Here is a 7,616-nt window from a genome sequence, read left to right on the forward strand (position 1 = left end):
GGAGTCCAACAGTGTCACCTGCTGGTATGGGGTAAGGTTTGGTTTGGCATTTGATTTTATGAGCAGAATGCGGATATTGTGCGCAGCCTACAGCGCGCTGCTAAAGGTAAGCCACGATCTTTGGGTGCTCCGCAAAAAGTTAATCGTAAACATTAACACCACAGTTGACAGATCTCTCAACATGCACAGTGGTGAAGTTGATGTCGTTAGGGTGTTTGGATTTGATTTCGTTTTGTTTCTGTCGCCATTTAAGTTAGTTTTGTTGTACTAAAATGCTAATTCCCCTTATAGTGTTGAAAGCCAGCAGAGGTGCTAACCACATGTTGTGGATATGTTGTGCGACTCATTGCAGATAAATTGTTCCCCTTTTTACACTAGTTATTGTAATTATTCCTATTTTCTCATATATATAAAAAGGATGATGTTGGTTATATTTCAGATTAAAGAAAAAATATGTTGAGTTCATTGTAAACGGTAAAACCACTGTGTGATCTCTTGTTAACATAACACAATAAAATGGAAATATGATTTAAACATTTTAATCCGAGAGTAAGTTGTTTTTAATAGAATAGAATATACCTTTATTGTCATTGTTACAAAATGGGTAAACGTATTTTGACAACGAAATTGGGCATGCTACTCCAGGTTCACACAGTCACAGTGAGGTAAAAACACCAAGAAGATAAGGTTATAAAACAAGGAGGATAAGGTTATAGTTATAGTTTACACAATATTTACACAAGAAATGTGGGCATGTAGGATGTTACAGTTTGGTATCGTCAGGGTTTGTGCAATTATGCATTTGGTGCAAAAATAGTCAACATTGTGCAATCTGAGCAGTAAACATAGACACGAGTACCATTTTACGTTCGTATGAGGTAGTATTTTTGCTAGAGTTTTTCAGTTTTTTGTGCGGTGTCTGTTTGGGGTGGTAATGGCTCTGGGGAAGAAACTGTCTCTGAGTCTGTTTCTTTTTGTTTTGTGTGACCCGTAGCGCCTGCCGGAAGGCAGCAGATCGAAGAAGTGGGGGCCGGGGTGAGAAAAGTCCTCGATGATGTTTTCTGCTCTGCTGAGGTAGCGAGAGCAGGCAATGTCCTTCAGACTGGGCAGAGAGCAACCGACGATTTTCTGGGCTGTTTTGATGACCCTCTGGAGCGTTTTCCCGTCTGCTGCTGTGCACCCAGCATACCACACCGTAATGCAGTACGGTGACAATATATTGTCATGTTTAAGGTATTTCAATGTATAATAGGCGATTGACTTCTGTAAACTGTTTCTGACGACCGTGTGTCTTTTTGGAAAACAACACTGTTACGATGTATGTTTCTCCCGGTGCGGCTAGATGGGTGGGGGGTGAGGGGAGTCAACCTTGCAACGTACACACTGAAGTTTCCAGGAAAGCTGATGAACTGGTGAGAAGCCTTTTTCCTGCTCATTTTGTGGTGAAAAGTTCACCTTGAAGAAAACCTTAAAACACCACTTGAGAATCCACACTGGTGAGAAGCCTTTTTCCTCCGGGCCATGATTCCTGAAACAGGCCAGAGCTCAGTGTCACACAGGTACTGGTGATAATAGCAACGGTCACTGTGTCTGAGATGATTTCATTTTTTTGCATTTACATTTAAGTTTCTGTCGCCATTTAAGTTAGTTTGTGATCTCTTGTTAAAATGTATTGTGATGGTTGATATTCTAAAATGTGTTTTATGTAAACTGAAAAGAAAACTATTCGATGTTTTAGGGCAGTCTACAGCGCGCTGCTAACGTGTTGAAAGCCAGCGGAGGTGCTAACCACATGTTGTGGATATGTCGTGTGACACTTTGCAGCAACTGTAATAAAAGCCTCATCATCCAGTCTAGCGTGAATGTGGATCTTTGGTGGGACGGGTACACGGCGGTAACATACGCAATAAAATGGAAATATGATTTTAAAAATTTAATTGAAAAATCAAGTGTTCAAATACTTGATTGGAGAAACCGGCATGGAACTGGGAAAAACGCTGTGTTTGTCTTTTATTAGCATATTTGGTATTGGAGTCATCCAAAAGTCATTGAAAGTAATCAAGTTAAAGTAACCCTACCCAACCCTGAATATCTAACGTAAACCATGGTGGCAGCGGTATTATCGAACTTATTAATGCTAACGGATGTCGAATGAAGAAAGTGAGAGAAAAGAAGAAGCGGAGGACAACGTAAACAAACGTGAAAAGACGATGGAAACCTCCCGCCACATTGGATAGGCATTCCAACTGCCTGGCGAAAACATGGATGACGTGGAAAGATGGGTTTTTCATTGTATGTGGACATAACTTTGGTGGAGTCAGACGACAAAATAAAGGTAAAAGTGTTCAAATACTTGATTGGAGAAACCGGCAGGGAACTGGGAAAAAACGCTGGGAACTACACTCAGACCAGTAGAGCAGAGGGAGGAAACTTTGGTCAAGCTAATAGCGCTGTTCGACAAACACTGTAATCCTAAACCAAATGAAACGGTTGAGAGATACAGGTTTTTCTCCAGAAACCAGAACGCCGATGAAACGATTGACAAGAACGTTACTGACTTAAGAGTTCTTGCGGATACTTGCAGCTTTTGTGCTGGAAAAGACTCTGATTAGGGATAAAATAGTGTGCGGAATCCAGGACTCGCACGTGAGAGAGCGCTTGCTGCCCGAGGCAGATCTGATGTTGGGAAGAAGCATCGAACTATGCAGAGCAGCGGATCTATGGAAGGGAAATGTGAAGACAATCGAGAGACAAGTAGGTGAAGAAGTGCATGCAGTTAAGAAAAATTATTGGAGCGCAGGGGCGAAGGTAATTGAGAACTGCAGGTACTGTAGGAAACAAGATGAGTGGAGAAAAGAGCTGTCCTGCTCATGGGAATGTCTGCAGCAAATGCAAGAAAAACAACCACTTTGCTTCCAGATGCAAAACGTCAGATAAACAATCAAAAAGAATACACAGTGTGGCAGAAACCGAGGAGGACTATGAGGAAGTTAAGAGCCTTCGCGCAGAGGGACAGGCGAACCAAGAGGCAGAGGAAAATTGTTCAACAAACTTGCCTGCAGCGGCATGTGGCTGTTAATTGCTCCCGAGTGGCTTTTTCAAAAAAAGTTTGATATTGGAAAAATTAAAGAGTGCTTGAATATGGTTATTAACACCAAATGCCGTTTTCTATCTCCACACGAAGGTGACAAAGTGTTAAGTAAAGTAGTTGGTCTTGTAGTGGGTTTTACTGTACATAATTCAAGTCATTTTCAAGTCATTTTTATTTGTATAGCCCTAAATAACAGAGAGTCTCAAAGGGCTTCACAGATTATTACACTATATTACACAGACTATTTTTCAGCCGACGAGAAGAGTAGGTTATTATTCATATGCTATGGAGTAGAAGTGAATTTTAAGTTTAGATTTAAACATTTCCACTGAGGTTGCAGATCGGATCTCAGGGGGAAGAGCATTCCACAGCACCGGTGCCCGGATGGAGAACGCTCTCGAACCAGCAGAACACTTCTTTGCTCTCGGGATCATCAGAAGACCAGCACTCTCAGATCGTAGGCTTCGGACCGGGACATAGTGGCAGATCAGATCTGAAAGATAAGAGGGAGCAAGTCCATGTATGATTTTGTACAATACTAAGAGAACCTTGCTTTAGAGAGGAAAGGTAGGTTTGACACAGGTCTGTAATTACTTAATATTTCTGGATCAAGGTTGGGTCGTTTCAGTGTGGGTTTAATAACGGCGGACTTAAAAGCTGCTGGAACTACACCTGAGGAGAGTGATATGTTTATAATATTTAGAACTGAAGGTCCAAGGACGCCAAAAAGACTTTTAATAAGTGAACCTGGGAGCGGGTCGAACTGGCAAGTTGTCGGTTTGGCCGCATTTACCACCTGTAAATTTAATTCACCCACGGAACCATTGTTTAGTCAGCGAGTTCCTAGGGGGACTCTTAATTCGGCCGGCTCGAGCTACTCTCGTGTTTGTTTTGTTATTGCAAGTTTAAATGTCATTAAAGCAGCTTTCGTTGGCACCTTGTTTGACACTCCGCCTACGACTCCCGTCTCTGCTAGCGACATTGGTGACCCCGACATTAGTCTCGTGGAAGTTTCCGAGGCCGTGCATAATACTGAGCATACCGTCATGGCATACGCGCCCGTTCTCAAGCTCCCCGAGTTCTGGGAGTCATCGGCGTTAACATGGTTCGCACAAGCAGAGACTCAATTCGCCCTGCTCGGGATCACTGATGATGACTCTCGCTATTACCACGTGGTGTCTGCTCCGGGGAGCTCAACTGCAGCCAGAGCGGTGAGCTTCATCACATCCCCTCCTGAACTGGATAAATATAAGGGACTGAAGGCATATCTCCTCAGAATCTTTGAACTGTTGCATTCTGAGCGTGCTCGACGCCTCCTTGCTATTCAGGGCTTAGGAGACAGTAAGCCATCGGATCACATGGAAATGATGTTAAACTTGCTTGCCTAATTTTCTTTTCACTGAACTTTTTCTGCGTCACATGCCGCCGCATGTCCAGACGGCGCTTGCGAATACAACCATTACAGATCCGCGTGCACTGGCAGAGGAAGCGGACCGGTTTTTCCTGGCCACACATAGATACACACATGAGGTGCTGGCCCCCTACACGCACCTACACACCATCAAGTGCGACGCCCCCAGCCAGCAAGGCACGCGCGGCCACTGACAGGTCTGTGTTACTACCATGCACGTTTTGGGCCCAGGGCCAAGAAGTGCCGTCCCCCTTGCACCTCCAACGCGACGGGAAACTTCAAGGCCTGCACTCTGTAGCGGCCGTGAGTGGACCTCCATTAACTTCTGCCAATGACACCCCCATCCGCACATACGGGACACGGACAGTGGACGTGTGTTTTGGGGGTCAGCAGTTTACATGGGACTTTGTCACTGCGGATATTGCTTTTCCTCTTTTTGGTGCAGATTTTCTGTGTGCCAATGGATTACTTGTCGATGTGAAAAATGGCCGCCTCGTTGACGCATTGAATTTCTCCTCTCTCGCGTGTGTCCGCGACAAAGGGATTTTTGAGGGTCTGTCCAGCTCTCTCTTGGACGGTGATATTTACCACCGGCTCCTCGCTGAGTTCCCCAGTCTGGCGAAGCCCACCTTCTCAGCTTCCACGACCAGACATGGGGTTGAGCACCACATTGAAACCAAGGGGCCCCCTGTTCATGCCAGGGCCCGACGACTCAATCCAGACAGACTGGCAGCTGCTAAATCCGAATTTGCTGACATGGAACGTCTCGGCATCATTCGCCGATCAGACAGCCCCTGGGCCTCTCCACTACACATGGTCCCGAAACCAGGCGGTGGCTGGCGCTCATGCGGGGACTATCGCCGCCTTAACGAGGCTACCACGCCCAACCGTTACCCAGTCCCGCACATTCAAGACTTCTCTGCACACCTGGCGGGCAAACTTCTCGGGGATACCACCAACTGCCAGTGCATCCCTCAGATATACCGAAGACGGCCGTGATAACTCCATTTGGGTTGTTCGAATTTCTCAGGATGCCGTTCGGACTGAAAAATACCGCTCAGTCCTTCCAAAGGCTGATGGATTCAGTGCTCAGGGACATGCCTTTTGTGTTCGTCTACCTGGACGACGTCCTTGTTGCCAGCTCCTCAGAAGAGGAACACTTGGAGCACCTCAGAGACCTCTTCACCAAGCTCAGTCAGCATGGCCTGATTATAAATCCCGCGAAATGTGTTTTTGGCGTACCCTCCATCCACTTCTTTGGGCATCTCATCACCAAGGATGGGGCTTCCCCCCCTACCGTCTAAGGTAGAGGCCGTCTCCACCTTTCCTCAGCCACCAACAGCATGGGGCCACAGGGAGTTTCTCGGCATGGTGACATTCTACCATAGGTTTATTCGCCGAGCCGCTGATGTCATGCGCCCACTCTACGAGGCCCTCAAGGGTAGGTCACCCAATCAAGCTGTTGAATGGACCGCTGAGAGGACCAAGGCATTCGAGGACACAAAAACCGCGCTGTGCCAGGCAGCCATGCTAGCTCACCCAGCCCCCGGAGCCCCAGTCGCACTGACTACAGACGCATCAGACCTAGCAGTGGGTGCCGTGTTCGAGCAGTGGGTTGACAATGCTTGGCAGCCACTCGCCTTTTTTAGTCGCCAGCTGGTCCCCAGAAAACGTAAATACAGTGCATTCGACAGAGAACTACTTGCCATCTGGTTGGCGATTCGCCACTTCCGTTTCATCTTGGAGGGCCGTGAGTTCATCGTCTTTGTTGATCATAAGCCTCTTACGTTCTCCATGTCCAAGACGTCTGAACCGTGGTCCGCCCGCCAGCAGCGCCAGCTGTCATTCATATCGGAATACACGACTGACATCAGGCACATTGCTGGGAAGTCCAACGTGGTTGCGGATTGCCTGTCCAGAGCAACCATCAGCGCTGTGCAATTGGGGCTTGATTATTCCAGTATGAGTGTGGACCAGGCTTCTGATAACGGCGTCCAAACGCTCAAGAGCTCAGACGCTGGTTTGCGGCTGGAGGAGGTTGCGGTCGGAGACTCAGGGGCCAAGCTTTGTTGTGACCTCTCCATGGGTTGGCCTAGGCCGCTTGTCCCTGCTGCCTGCCGTCGGGCTGTATTTGAGGCAATACACGGCCTGTCTCATCCTTGCAGGAAAGCATCCATTAAGCTAGTGGCCCAGAAGTTTGTGTGGAAAGGGATGTGAAAGGACGTCCGGGACTGGGTTGACGTGCCAAAGTGCACCGTCACATCAAGGCCCCATTGGTAACATTCGCCATCCCCGAACGGAAGTTTGACCACGTTAACATTGACCTGGTGGGCCCACTGCCCCCTTCACACGGTTTTACTTACCTCCTGACGATGGTGGACAGGACGACCCGTTGGCCTGAAGCAGTTCCGCTGACTTCCACCTCAGCTGTAGATGTGGCCCGGGCGTTCATCGGCACATGGGTCGCCCGTTTTGGACCCCCTGCAGATCTCTTATCTGACAGGGGCGCACAGTTCACCTCCGAGGTGTGGAACACGGTTGCCTAGAGCCTGGGAGTCAAACTTCACCGCACCACTGCCTACCACCCCCAGGCTAACGGGTTGTGCGAGCGGTTCCACCGCTCGATGAAAGCGGCCCTGCGCGCCAGCCTGACCGATGGGGACTGGGTCGATAAGTTACCCTGGGTCATGCTGGGACTGAGGACCGCTCCCAAAGAGGACCTTCAGTGCTCTTCAGCTGAGTTGGTTTACGGTCAAGTGCTGCGGGTGCCAGGTGAAATAAAGTCCATCTTGCAGGGCACTGCGGGAGCGTTTGTGCCTATCCCCACATCGCGACACGGCAGGCCAGTTTCACGGGTTCCCTCCAACCTGCGCTCGGCTGGTTTTGTCTTCATTCGCCACGATGCCCACCGCGGACCATTGCGCCCTCCTTATGATGGACCGTTTAAGGTCCTGCAGCAAGGTGACAAGACCATGGTCGTGGACATGGGTGGTAGGCCAGAGACTGTCTCCGTGGACAGGGTTAAGCCTGCCCACATGGATATGTCCAAGCCATTGGAACTGGCCCAAGCCCCACGGCGCGGCCGTCCTACTGCGGCACGACCCTCCGCCCCCA

General features: G+C 48.5%; 1 pseudogene; it reads left to right on the top strand.

The window, feature by feature from the left end:
• Window positions 1–67: 67 nt before the first annotated feature.
• Window positions 68–2,937, top strand: LOC148344860 (uncharacterized; annotated as a pseudogene).
• Window positions 2,938–7,616: the final 4,679 nt, after the last annotated feature.

This window comes from Urocampus carinirostris, unplaced genomic scaffold, assembly GCF_059441175.1.
Source record: "Urocampus carinirostris isolate Australia breed hairy pipefish unplaced genomic scaffold, RoL_Ucar_1.0 HiC_scaffold_238, whole genome shotgun sequence".
NCBI lineage: Eukaryota > Metazoa > Chordata > Actinopteri > Syngnathiformes > Syngnathidae > Urocampus > Urocampus carinirostris.